Raw genomic sequence first — 14,038 nt, 5'->3', positions numbered from 1 at the left:
AAATAGATTCATCACTTAATGATAAAAGCAAAGTTTCTTACTGTACTGAAACTTCAATATATTTCCTGGCTTGCATGTCTGTTAATAGTTTCCAGAATGACTAAATGTAAATGTAAAGATTCAGGACCATGGACAGTGTACCAGACTCTGATGATTATTAATTAGATTTTAATTTGTAATGATAACAAGAATTAAGAAAATATTTTGACTTCCCTAATAGCAAACTATCACCACAGCCTTCCATATATCCCTGAATATCTGTAAAAGTCACTATTCCAGAAATTTTAACATTTTTAAGCTGCCTGTGCTTACTGCCTGTGACTGAACATCCTCCTGACAGTTAGTATATACTTCTGCACTTTGGAACAACAGTGGTGATGTGAATAATTTAATCACAATTAGAAATTATGGTATGTAGATTGAAAGTGAATTAATAGACAAATAAAATTGAGAAAACATGTAAGGGTTGAAAAAGTCTTGGTTTGAAAAGTAAAGTAAGACTCCTCATCTGATATGATTTTAATTATTTTTGGAAATTACTTTCTAACATAAAAAAATGACCAAGCATTAACAACATGATCCACCTTCCACCTCATAGTCTGTTTCCTACAGCTACCGCAGCCATATCAAGGGCAAAATTAAACACACATTTTTCTGTCTCTATTAAAAAAAAGCACATGATTTATTTTAATACCCTCCTCCTCAAATGTTGTGCTCTGAAAGAGAACAATGATATATGTATATGTAACAGGGCCCTGTGATGGACTGGCAACCTGTCCAGGGTACCCTGCCTCTCGCCCAAGGACAGCTGGGGTAGGTTGGGGGTTGGTTGACCCTATGGCTTATTTCATAACCATTTACTGTTTAGACAGGTTTAGGTGCAAAATCTACAAGAATTACTTGTTAGGTTAGGCTTGAAACTGCCTTATTCGGTTAGGCACCTAAATTAATTAGATAGGCTTCAGCGCTGTAACAGTTTGATAAGGTTTAGACACCGAAACAACTTGGTTATGCTAAGAGAAATGTCATGAATTATGTTTTAATTCGATTGGCAATGTTACCCGCAAGTTGGAAGGCGTGCTTCTTCCTTCTGCAAGAAGTTTCACATACATTTTTTGTTGGTACTATGTGAGTTTCAAAGTAGAGCCGTGACCAAATATTTAATGAGTTGGGATTTGGAATGAGTTGGACAATGTATTTCCACCTATGCAATGCTAAGCCAAACCTATCAATAAGTATGAGAGGGGTATGAGTCTTTTCATCTAGCTTTTTCATGAATTTGGCAAGAGATTTGCAAAAAATAATTAGAATAAAAAAATATTTTCTTTTAGCTTTTTGTTCTAAAGGGATTTACTTAAACTACCAGTCCATCTGAGGTCAGTCTGAGCCCTGTTCATATTGTATACATTATGTTGTCCCTTAGGCTCCTGAGATAAACCCAGGGACCCAGGTGTGTGTCAACTCCAGTCAATTAAAGGCATTAATGAGAGTCTTAGTGGGATCGACAAAGCAGTCTGCATGTCTTGGCACACTGAATGTTAGATACACATTCAGCCGATAATAAAACTGTCATTCAATTGATGCACGGAGAGCACACATAAACCTGTAAACACACACACAAGTCATACTCAGCCTCAACCTCTTGTAAGGCTGAAATAATCAATCAGAAACTCTTTCATGCTTTGTTATCTTTGTTTTTCTGTTTGTCATTTGACTAATACAATGCTACCACACTCGTTTATCTGGGGTTCTCATCTGAAGCCATTTGCAATCGATGCACATTGACTATTTATGGGAGCCTTGCGGGACCTAATGAGTGCCCCCACACCAGCTATTACTCCCACCAGCTAAACCTTGAATCCGCTCTCATCTATCTAACTGCATATTAGCTCAATGCTCAGATTTTTTATCGTCACTTTAGCACCACAGCTTTGATGTTGCTGGACGTGTCTGTTAAAATTCCTGAAAGATCGGAACACATTTTGTTTCTACTGTGCAGGCTCTATTGGAGATAAATAACTGTGGTGATTTCTTATTCACTGTCATACTCTGATAGACTGATAACCTGAAAATCAGTCTGTAGAAGACAGCTGCTGTGCATTAAGATTCATGCAAAAAGGGGTCTATTCAGTGTGTGCACATGTGGTGTATGTGCATTTATATGTATTTACATATATGGTTTAACATTCATTGATAAAGAGCTCTCCTTTCTGCTCATCGAGTTTGATGTCACATTCACGTAAGGAGTCAGTCACCCACCCACACACACTGTGGCTGCTGCACGTGACAGGCAGGCTAATACCAATAGGAGATTGAGAGCATCCAAGGCCAGCAGGGAGAGATAAAATGGTCTTCTAATCTACCTGAGGAATAATTCCTTTTGATTAAATGAAGATAGCAGTTTGGGGAGGACGCTGTCCAAATATTGGTGGGAATCCCTGCAGGCTGGTGGAGATGATTCTGGGATTTGACCCCAAATCACTTTTGATAATAGCTTTAGTGGAGGAGACATGAGCATTTTTATCCTACGGCAGATGACAGCTGGACAGAATGATTCTTGTTTACGGCTCGAGTATGATTGTTGTTGTTGTAGTTACTGTTATCTCCACTGGTGGTAACATCTTTGTCACTGAAACTTCTGAGATCTGCAAAAACAGTGACACAGTGGGGATGAACCAGACTTTTGATAATAATAAATCTCTTTATGCAGATTATCAAAATGAGTTCAGTACATCTGAAATAATAATGCTAATAATTCAGCATTACCTCAGAAAACTGTGCATCTTCACAACTTAAGTCTGTCCAAAGTTAAAAATAAGAAAGATCCACTGTTTCTCTTCATGCATTTTTTAAGGAAATTTGGCCAGTATGTGCTGGTGAGATAATGTAGCATTACCAACATTTTTTTTTTTTCTCTAAAATGTTATGGGACAACAATAGGAACCAATGCTGACACTGGAGTTGCCCATTAAATAGGGACACTAGAAACAATCAGATTATTCTATTCAGATTTTACAATAACTGTGTATAAAATAGGCAATTTTCAAAAACTTAAGATAACTCATCAACGTATTAAGATAACACCCTAAAGTAGGAGATATATATTTGGTTGCTGAACCTAATGACCACATTTTATATTAAGTAGGAAACTGAGTTGGATCTCTGACATTAAATGCCCACCTTCACACTGTGTAGGTCCTCTGCGACACCAGGTTGAAGAATTGTTTGAAACATCCTCATTTTGGAATTTTAGCAGAATTCATTATTGAACCATACTCCACTATCATATCAGAGTCAGCTATATCTGTCAAAATATTTGCAGCAAACAGTACCTTATGCGTCTAGACAGATTTGGTTATTAACTGGAACCTGATTGGTTACCTGAGGCATACAATTGCAAGGACATTTGTAAATTCTGTAAATATTTTTTGTGAATCCAATTGCCTGCTGAAGTGAGAGTAAAACAGAACATGTTGCCGATCATGTGACTAAGTGAACGACTACATTCATGGAACGTCAAGACAACATCTGTGCAGGAAATTCAACTGTACCTACACGTACAATGATCTCCCAGAAGGAAATTAGAAGCAGCAGAATGTCTTCAATGTTTTCCCACACAGTCCACAGCATCATGGTGTCCGGTTTTGAAGTGCAGTGATTCAGTTTGACTCAACTGTGCATGTAACCTTGCTGAATGAGTCACCCATGATCTGTATACCAGTACAAAGAGCCCGACTGAAATGCATTGTGGGACTTTAAGAGAGCTCTGTATATACATATTTGCCTGCAAACCTCAATGAAGTGGAAGCAAAGTTGTAAAAGTGGATCAAAAATCCTCCACGTTGAAGTTGGAGACTGATGGGAAGCAGGGAATGTTCTGATCGAGCCCACTGGACACATAAGTTTATTTATAAAAGTAATAATAATGATAATGATAATAATATCAATAATAATAATAATAATAATAATAATAATAATAATAATAGGGAAGTGAAAATGGAAAGTTATATCTGGGAAAGCACTCAATAAACAGACAAAAGTTTGTATGATGTTTGATATATAAAGGATGAGCTACAACAGCTTCCCTTGGCATGTCGTATAGTCACACCATCATCCAAAGAGTCAGCCAGTGGGAATACACAAAGGTGAAACATTGGTAAACCACTGCCATTGCCCTGTGAAATTCAAAATTACTCTAAATAAAAGCTCTAAAGCCAAATATCCTACCATATTCTTTAACCCTTTCATGATTGGATCCATAAAAACAACAGTTTACCTAATTACATCCTAAAGCTGCTTCTTGGTCGAGTCCAGCAGCTCAGTTTCTGACATTGTTCTGTGTGTGTGTACTTATCTACTTTCATGTAAGTCAGCTTCACCTCAGACCATACACTTTATTACACACATGCCTGGTTTATCGCTCAACACCTGCTCGCTGGTGCTACACCTGTTTACTTACATGCATGACCAGCTTAAATGTACACATCAATAGCTTCTCTTTATCGTTGGATAGCTCAAACACAAACACACAGACACTGTAAGAAGCAATGCCATTCAAAATGAAAGGCATTGTTCAGTAAAGATCGAATTCTCAGATTGGACCAACTCTGCTGGAGCATTTTAACCGGCATGTAACAGGATATTTCATAGACACATGCACGCATACACAAATACACACACATTCAGCTTGTATGTATTTATATAGTACATTTGGCCTTTAGAGGTCGGGATGATGTTATCTGGTTTAGCTGGCATTTATTTCACCTTTTTCTCTCACTCCTTCACCAATCTCTTTCTGGTCTCTGCTTCCTCATGTCTCACAGTACTCTGTTTACAACCATCAGTATGCTTCTCTTTGCCTATCTTTCTTCTTTCTTTCGCCTCCTGCTTCTCCGTCTTTATCAGATTAGATTTGTCTTCCTTTTTTTCTCCACTGGGCCTCAATTCAATTTTGTTGTTGAGTTTTACATCCTTTCTTCCAGACTCCTCTACTCCCTTGTTACACAGCATCCAGCTTCTCACCTTTTTCACCCTTTTTCTGTTTTACTTTATCGCGCTCACACTCTTTTTTTAAAAACATCTTTTTTCTTAGCTTTTATCTTCATACCTTTTCACACTCTCTCTTAACTGTAGTCACCTTATATTTTCTTTCTTTCTGCCTTCCTCCTTTGAACCTCTCTTCCTCCTTCTTTTCTTCAACTTCTCTGTCTGGCTTAATCTGTCGAGAAACACTTGTGCTCAGCGTGAAAAAAAGATTTTAAAAAACAATCAATCCAATCGACGCAGATAGCAAAGATTCTTCTTTTTAAGTACCATCAAAGAGAATAATTTGAGATCATACTTCCTGATAGTTCTAGTCTTGTCCAAGAAATCTCAGCAGACAAGAAGACATTTGAAAAGAGTCACATTAGAGGAGCTGATATCAGTGAATTGTCAGTCATCTATATGAATTACAATAATCTAATTGGATCAGTACTGGTTAGTGCATTAAACAGCAGTAGGTTAAATGTGGTCAGAGAACATGGTTTTGTTTTGTTTTTCCTTGGATCCGCACAGGAAATGAGTCTGGCTGTGATATAAAACAAAAGTGTGTTTTACTCCAGTGATACAGTGAACAGTGTCAGGGACATGTGACAAGAAGCTGACTTGAGAAATGTTTGAAGTGAACTTTGCAGTTGTGCTTCATCAGCCGAACCACTGACACCCCTGTTTCTTTCATTTTTAACCCAGCAGACTGAAACATTCTTGGCCAGGAAGACAAATATCACCTTTAACAAAGAAGCTTGCAAGTCTAACTCAGATGCTCACCAGTTTACTGTATATATTATATTATAAATCAAAGTACAAATATGACTCTTCCTCATACTGACAAACAATTCCATACAGAGATATTTGCTATTAGGATACACAGATGTTTTATTTTCACTGTGATAAATCATATTCCACCCTTTTTTCTGAGATGGCTTGTGATTCTTATCAAATCCTCATGCTGACAGGATATTTTACCGAGTATATCCACAAGCACCTGAGATTCCGGGGAGGTCTATATATTGTGTGTCATTAGAGAGTGTGCAGGGCTGTCTGCAGTGACCAGCTTACCTGCTCATTCTTTGTGACCATGCAGAATTTTCCCGTGGACTCGATTAGCCGTGCACGTGTGCAACAAGCATTTGTCTCTGACCTACTCTACTTTGGTGGTTCTCCACAAAAGCAACCACAGGTGTTAGCGTGAATACTAAATGGTGTGGACCCTGACAAGTGCAAGAGATGGCATTGCAATATATGACATGAAACAAACACAAAAGCTGCTCTGAAATTGAACAACAGCAGTTGAATATAGAAAGTAATTTATCCCCACATTTGTTGTTTGTCTCTGTTGTCCTCTCCCTGTCCGTATGATGCTTTTACAAAAGTATACAATTCTCAAGTGCTTGTTCTAGTGGTTATTTGTGTGTCATTTCTGGTATCCTACTGCATGATTTGTTTAAAAGCACAATATGGGGCTGAAAGTGGCCATTAGACCCTGCTGGCTCTGGCCGTATAAAAAAAGTGTTATGACATTATATCTGAGCTTCTAAAAAGATACAATTGTATTTCCAATCAGTTGAGACGGATGCAGTGGGATGTTGCAGCCCAGTCTCACTTTACAGAAAACTATATATTCACGGTGAAGAAGACAAAGTCGGTAGTTTTTACAGCACAACTTTAAAACTGATTCATTTGATACTTCATTTGAACGATTTGTGTGTTTAGTCGAGGGATACTCAGCATTGATGCGGTTTGTCATTATAGAGTAACCTTAACCATCTCAATTTTAATGCCAATCTTAACTAGCTCGTTTTTAACACCTACTACTTTAAACAAGTAGTTTGTAATGTGTAAAACAGCGATGACACAGTTAATGACAGCACAAGGAAAGAGCGACTGGATGCAGAAATGACATTTCAAAGTGAAGTTATATGAAGGCACTGGCAGTCAAGACAGGGCTTGATCTTGACTCTCCTACTTGGCAATCTGGTGTGTAGAACCCTCTCCCACCTCCGAATGTGGACTTTTTCACCTATTAAATGGGATGCAACAGTCAATACATGACTATTTTGTTATGTTTGGTGTGTTATGTTTGTGTACTGTAGCATGAAAAGCAACTAAAATACAGTCAATAGATCAAAGTCACATGACTTTTTCCCATTTTGCTGTGTGGCTGGGTTGCTCCTTGGCAGTTCTTTCAACATTGCAAAGCTTGAGCTCAGTTTCTCGTTTCCCGTTTCTCGTGTTTCTCATGTATTTGAGTCAGTTTGCCTTTTTTGACATGCTGTCGTCTAAATGATAAATCATGTGACCCTAATTGTCTCCAACATGCTTGGAAGGGAAGAGTGTGTCATGGAGTAATCTGCCTCCTTAGTGCTCCATAACATAAAATCCTGCACACTATCCCGTCTGTTAATATTTGTACTACTCCTTATCAGTCGTCAGTGATTTCTAGTCTAATTTACATCTTTTTACAAGCAAGAAGGACCGTTGCTGTTACGGTAACAATAGGATCAACTTGAACATAGTTACCATGGCAACAATACCATGTGACAAATCGTTTAGTGTTGTATCTGCCTTAGGTTAGAAAAACTCAACATCTTAACAGAATTTTGGGAAAGAAGCATGAGAGCTTAGCAAAAATAATATAGCCTTCTTTTCCTGAATCCTGCAACATTTAAATTACTATTGTCTGATTTTGTGGTTGTGGTTTCATTACTGTCCTTGACAGGGTGTTGCTTTATCACTTCTGTTTAATCACTTCTGTTCTTGACAAATGAGTTTAATCTTGCTTGTTGTGTGCTTCTTTCCCCCTTCTCTGCAGCAATTATCTAAATAAATCCAAAGTTGAACACACATTTATTGGAATTTGAGCCGCAACTGTTACCACTAACATAAACTCAGGAGACATTTTGAGTGCTATAATTGTTTGATCCGTGCAATCATTTGCCGTTAGAGTTAACAGTGAGCCGAATTGACTGAGATTGCTCAGACAAAATAGAGACTGACGAGTGAGAGATAATGGTCTACCCAAAGATAAATCAACTAAAGCAACAACAAGACTGTTGTAATTATGAATCTGTTTCTAAGTGGCTAATCGGAGAGGTAATTCTAACGGCCAAAACTAAATCAGACTAATTGTCTGATTTTGAAAAATGTTATTATTTCAGAAGTTTTCACTTTATATTTAATGGGTTCCATATTGTATCCAGGAACATTCATGTATGCTTGTTCTTGTATTTGAAGTCCTGCTCTTTCATGTGAATCACAACTCAACTAGCTCACCAGTGGTCTTCTCTTCTTTACACACAAACACACACTTACAAACCTCTACATACTAGATAACAAGGAGCACATCACTCAAAAGCAAAGAGATTCATTGTAGCTCATACATTCGAAAGAAACGCTCACTCCAAAGGCAACAATTGAATTGTTGTTGAAATAAATCAAATAGAAAAAGAGAGTGTTTGAAAGGGATGTTTCTCCAGTCCATTAGTGCGTTGCATTAGAGACTTGTGTTATTCAGTTACTTTTGGAAAGTTTCAGAAGCCTTCTATTGATTAAGAATATACCAGTTTGGCACTCACAGCTACTCAAAGACAGACAAGACAGTATTCGGAATATAAAGTGAGTGGTTGTCTTCCAAGTAGGATGTGTCCTCTCATTTCAAATGAACTGCAGTCATGAGATGTCTCATACTTGGACGGCCATTTAATGATGTCAGACTTTGCTGTTAGTGCATAATGTGGGCTCCATCCATCTCTTGGATGATAATGGAGGAGAAAATAAGGGAAAGGAAAACCACAGCATCTGCTTTAGACTCCGGATATGAAAGAAGTAGTTCATCCACTTATTTCTGAAAAATGTTCATTTATCAGATGCCATTTGTGTCTCACGAGCCTCCGGACATTTTGAGTAACACAGGTTATATTTCATGTGTGCACTGAATGAAGGAAATACCTGGTCTCCAGGCACCACTAGTGGAAACCCCTCTCCGCTCTCTCCCTGTTTCCTTTTTTAGACTTTCAGTGGCAAACTAGGCTACATAACGCAAACATCCCAGTCATGAACCTTTCCTCATCTCTCACACTTTCTAATACTTCCTTCTCACTCCACTCTTGTCTTGCTTTGTACTTCTTGCACAGAAGCAGCCACGGGGGTGTTTCCTCAGAGCTGTAATTACAGTCAAGGAAAGCCTGTTATCCTCCCTGAATATTCATGTATATCAGGGTGTGTGAATCTGCACTTGGCACACAAGTGCAGATTCATGTGTGTGCGTGTGTTTAGCTCGCCTCACTTATTTTCTGCCTGTTCCAGGGATTTCCATGCTGCAGGATTCAGACATTCCCCAGAGTGGTGACTATGTGTGTAAAAGTATGTGCACATGCTTTTCATGCTCTGTCACCAACCTTTTCAGTGATTAGGTCTGTCTCTTTCCAGACTTAGATTTAGTCTTCCTCCGTCCCATGGGAAATGAGACTGAAGCTGTTTTGCCTGCATCTATCTACCTCTTTTTTTAATCACAACGGAGCTGTCTGGATGCATATGGACACATGTGTCTGTGCTGTCATGTGTGCAAGATTGTCCCTGCATGTCTCACGTGCTTGCTTAGCAGAATCTGGCCAGGACTGATCTGGTTTCATGATGCGAAGCATCTGCAATCAGGGACTCAACATGATTACAGAGGAAAGATGGCCTCTGAGGAACCATAACAGGTTGATGCATGGTTGGGTAGATCATTGCGAGGGAAAGATTGAAGGGCCACAAACTCATGCAGCAGGCTGCAGATGTCGAAGCAGAGGGGATGGGACTGCCTGTGGGGGAGATTGTTTTGTCAGACTTCACATCTTAACCTATGTTGACACCTCAGCATATCTTTCGTGCTTATCTTTTTCCTTTTTTCCTTTTTTCTCCTTCTCACTGTCTGTGCTCTCCCTTATTTGCCCTCCTTCTGTCCCATCTACTTTTGTTGCCTTTCTCTGTCCCTAGCCCTCTGCCTTGTGATGCCACAGTCTGTTAACTGTTGTTTGTTAGGAAAAAATAAAAGAAAACATATTTTTACCATGATATTGTTCATCCTTCCCTGTAGGCTTGTTTTTTTTATGTCAAAGTGGATTTAACAGTTATCTGACTTCCATCTTTCTTTATCTGCCATTAGCTCTCTTTCTGCAATCACGCACACATAGATGGACAACTCCTACAGACGTTTTATTTATCAGCAGCTGCTCTATGAAGAGGACTAGTTTTATAATGGTCAATAATGTGACCGATATCAAATTAAGAAGTTGTTCTGTATGAGCAGAGACTGTTTCAATGCAAAAATGTTTCTCTGTTTAAAAGGAGACTGCCTGCCACCCTTATATGGTCCCATGTCTGTACAGCTTTATACTTGTGTTCGAACAATATGTGACCCCTAGTGTTGTGAGAGCGACTGCAAGTGAATTGTAAAAATTGTAAAAAAAAAAAACATTTTTTTCTATTCCTAACCAAGTGAATTTATTACAAAATCATTTTTAAAAAGCAGTTGCGTTTTTATCCCAGAAACAGAAAACAAAACAAAACATTGCTAATCTTGAACTCGAGTCACGGACACATGAATGACTGTGTTGCTGCTTCTTCCACACACCTCTTTCTCCTGTTGAGGATTTTGTGGCTTTTAAAAGGAAAGACTTGTGAATGACATCTGTTATAATGCAGATGAGTCATATTTCCCTAATAATTTCCTAATCACCCATATGATCATATCAGTTAGCTGACTTGTTGAAACCCACATAATTTCCCCATGTATCTGTTTTTTTTTTTTCTTTTTTAATTTGGCCTATGATTCAAACAAAAGAGCATTTGAAGTCTGATCTATTTGACCAGAGACTTTTGGAACCTATAGCCTTGACAACCACCTTTCCTTCCTCATTGGATTTGATCAGTCTTCACATGTTTTAACCTACTTTGCCATGACCCTGACAAGAATTTATCACAACAGACCATTGCTTACTGATTATCCTGGCACACACGGCCCATTTTATGGAAAGGTTATTTTTACACTGAAACACCAGGCTTTCAAAAGAAAATACCCATGTGCACGTGATCCAACTGCATTGCTTTCAAGTGCTGTGAAAAACTGGGAAAGACTAACATTTTTTAAAGTAAATAGATATGAACAGATGGTTTAAATAAGCAAACACTCAGAAGTATCCAGAGAACACAGTCACAGGGCATCCCATAGGCTCCTCACCTAAAATATTTGGAAAGTTGACATAAGCAAAATTCATGATTTTTCAGGTGATGCTTGATAATTATAACTGATACAACTAATGATACATCTGTCATTTTAATAAAATGCTAGTATCTGTATTGTAACTATTTGCAGTTTAGTTGCAACTCACTCCATAGCATGAGCTTTTTTTCCCCACGAAAGTCACCACAGGCTTATTCAAACTGTCTATTTACATGTATAGGCTATTGTACAGGATTGGTAAATGTGCACTAATTGAGGGATGGTAACTTTTTCTTTATATTGCAAAAATATCATTCCCATGTTTGGATTAAGCACAAATCCACCAAAAGCTCAGATGTTCCAGTTTTCCAACAGGATTTAAATGCAGCATTTGTGGATGAATGTAGGGCTTAGACAACGAGAATGAGTCTTAAAACTCAGACCAATCTGTGCATATTACATGATTCCTGCAGTCTCATTTAGCAACCTGTAAAGAAATGTATAAGAATGGTACAAATATTCTTTTTGCAAGCTTTTCAAAAGTAAAAAGTGATCCATTAAGTACGTGGTGAAAAAATATCTCCATTTGTGAAATATTAAAATTCATATAGGCAGTTTTTAAATTCTATTTATGTGTGAATTTAAACGTATTACTTTTGAATTGTGACACATTTGTGATTACCCATAATTATGCACTAATCTCATTTTTCATCTGCAAATTATGTAATACATAATTACAACCATTCTAAGACCAATTTTTTTGCATAGCCCTTCGTCATATCCTGCCTCTGTCCTGTTCATGGAGGGGCAGTGGCACTCACTCGCTCCCATTGACAGATTACTCTGCTAATGGAATTTAATTATTTATCCCTTCCTCATGGCGATTTAGCCAGGAAAAGACCAACAGCGGGAGTGTGCAGGACAGGACAAGAGGGGAGGGCTAAGGAAGGAGGAAGGGAGAAGTGCTCATTTCCTCCAGTGGTGCCGGACACTGGATCACCTCCGTTTTGATTTGAAGAAATATCATTTTATAAGAGAATAAACTAGACTGAAAGACATTTCAGTCTAGTTTGGAGACCATTTCTAACCCATCCATCCATTTTCTATACCCACTTTAAGTAATTCAGGGTCAATCCCAGCTACCATTGAGCGAGAGGCAGGGTACGCACTGGACAGGTCGTCACTCCCTCAGTCCCACACCCATGCACACTCACACTAATTTAGAATCCCCATTTAACCCTACACTGTGGGAGGAAACCAGAGTATCTGTAGAGAACCCACGCATGTACGTGGAGAATACGGAAACTCCACACAGAAAGGCCCCAGCTGAGATTTACACCAGGGACCTTCCTTCTGTGAGGCGACAGTACAAACCACCACACCAGTTAGTTGTGTAAGTTGTGGGAAACCCGCTTTAAGTCCCCAAATATGATAGTGTGAATAGATTTTTCTCTGTAGAGAGTATAAGTGTTAGATAACCTGTCCTCTCTGTACCTCTTCACTCACCGTCACACATTTTAGTGTTTTTCTTCTTCCTCCCTTTTTTCTCTTCTTTCCTCTTCTCTCCTTCCGTGTCTCTCTTTTTGACTCTCTTTCTCCCTCACTGGGGATCCTAATTAAGCTTGGCTGCTCTTTGATGTTGTCGCCTTGGCAACAGTCACCATGACGAGGCTGGGTCTGCACACTCTCTCGAACTCACTCAGGCACACACAAGTACAGTACGCACGCAGTCATGCAAATGCATGCACATGCATGCTCATCAAAATCTTTAAAGAACACAGCCAGCGTTTGACCCTTGGTTCAAATGATAGCTCACACAATGACGCCGGTGTGCGCACGGGCCACGTGCACACATGCCGTCGCCATGTGTGCACATGCATGCAACAACAGTAGAACAAAGAAAACACAAACCCCCTGTGGTGCGAGCTATAGATAATGATGAACTGTGCAATGTGCGCATCCACAGGTGGTTGAGGAAGTGGCAGAGATTCAGCTCGGCCTCATCTCGACAGCGATCTGTTGGCTTCGACACAGAGCTGTCATGCCCACTTGTTCTAACTCTTGACCCGTTTTGTACTCGTTTTGTTTTCCTAAATAAATGTTTGTGTGGGTTAAAAGCCCTTGAGCTGAGTCATGTGGTAAAGAGCAATTGTTAGAGCGCTGGCTGTTTCTCCAGGCAGCACAGCATCTGGTGAACCCAGCGGATTTACAGCAGGGGAGTTCCTGGTTTCTCTCCCTGTGCCCCGACCTTTCTGTTTAGTTTATGTTTTCTGCTTCTCTCGCTCTCTCTTTAACCTTCTCTGTCCACAGTGGTAACCTCCCTGAAAGACAATGTAGTTCTCAATGGACTCGTAACATTTTGAATATTGAAAAATGTATAGTCATCGCACAACATAACTCCAGCCCAGTTCGAAAAGCAGATCTGTATGGCTCAAAAAATTTGTACAAATGTGTAATTTATCTGGATTTTTGTGATGGATTTCACTTGTCTTGAGTCCACAAAAGCCCAAAATGTCACAGAGACATTATTTTCCCCCTTTCCCTGATATTTCCTTGTTCCTATCTTTATCCTTTAATCTCCCCTGCACTTCATCCATCTCTTTCCTCCGCCCTCTCCTCTCATCATCCCCTTTACCTCCCCCGCCTCCCCCGGCTCCTGTCAGCACCGTCTGGAGGAGGGCCCCCGTAATGAAACCTGCTCTTACCACTTCCTTATAACGGCAGCTTTAGTGACAATAACATGAGTAACCACAGCAATTACAAACACAAAACATCCGCATTCAAGAAGGGAAAACT

At 39.2% G+C, this 14,038-nt stretch overlaps 1 protein-coding gene across 1 annotated transcript in view; it reads left to right on the top strand.

Annotated features, from left to right (window-relative positions):
* kcnn3 (potassium intermediate/small conductance calcium-activated channel, subfamily N, member 3) overlaps positions 1-14,038 on the top strand; it is a 58,228-nt gene that overhangs the window by 21,449 nt on the left and 22,741 nt on the right. The window lies entirely within an intron of this gene.

Source organism: Leuresthes tenuis, unplaced genomic scaffold, assembly GCF_036924035.1.
Source record: "Leuresthes tenuis unplaced genomic scaffold, fLeuTen1.0.hap1 SCAF_10, whole genome shotgun sequence".
NCBI classification, from domain to species: domain Eukaryota; kingdom Metazoa; phylum Chordata; class Actinopteri; order Atheriniformes; family Atherinopsidae; genus Leuresthes; species Leuresthes tenuis.
The sequence above is the reverse complement of the archived record's forward strand: the minus strand, read 5'-3'. Positions and strand labels throughout refer to the sequence as shown.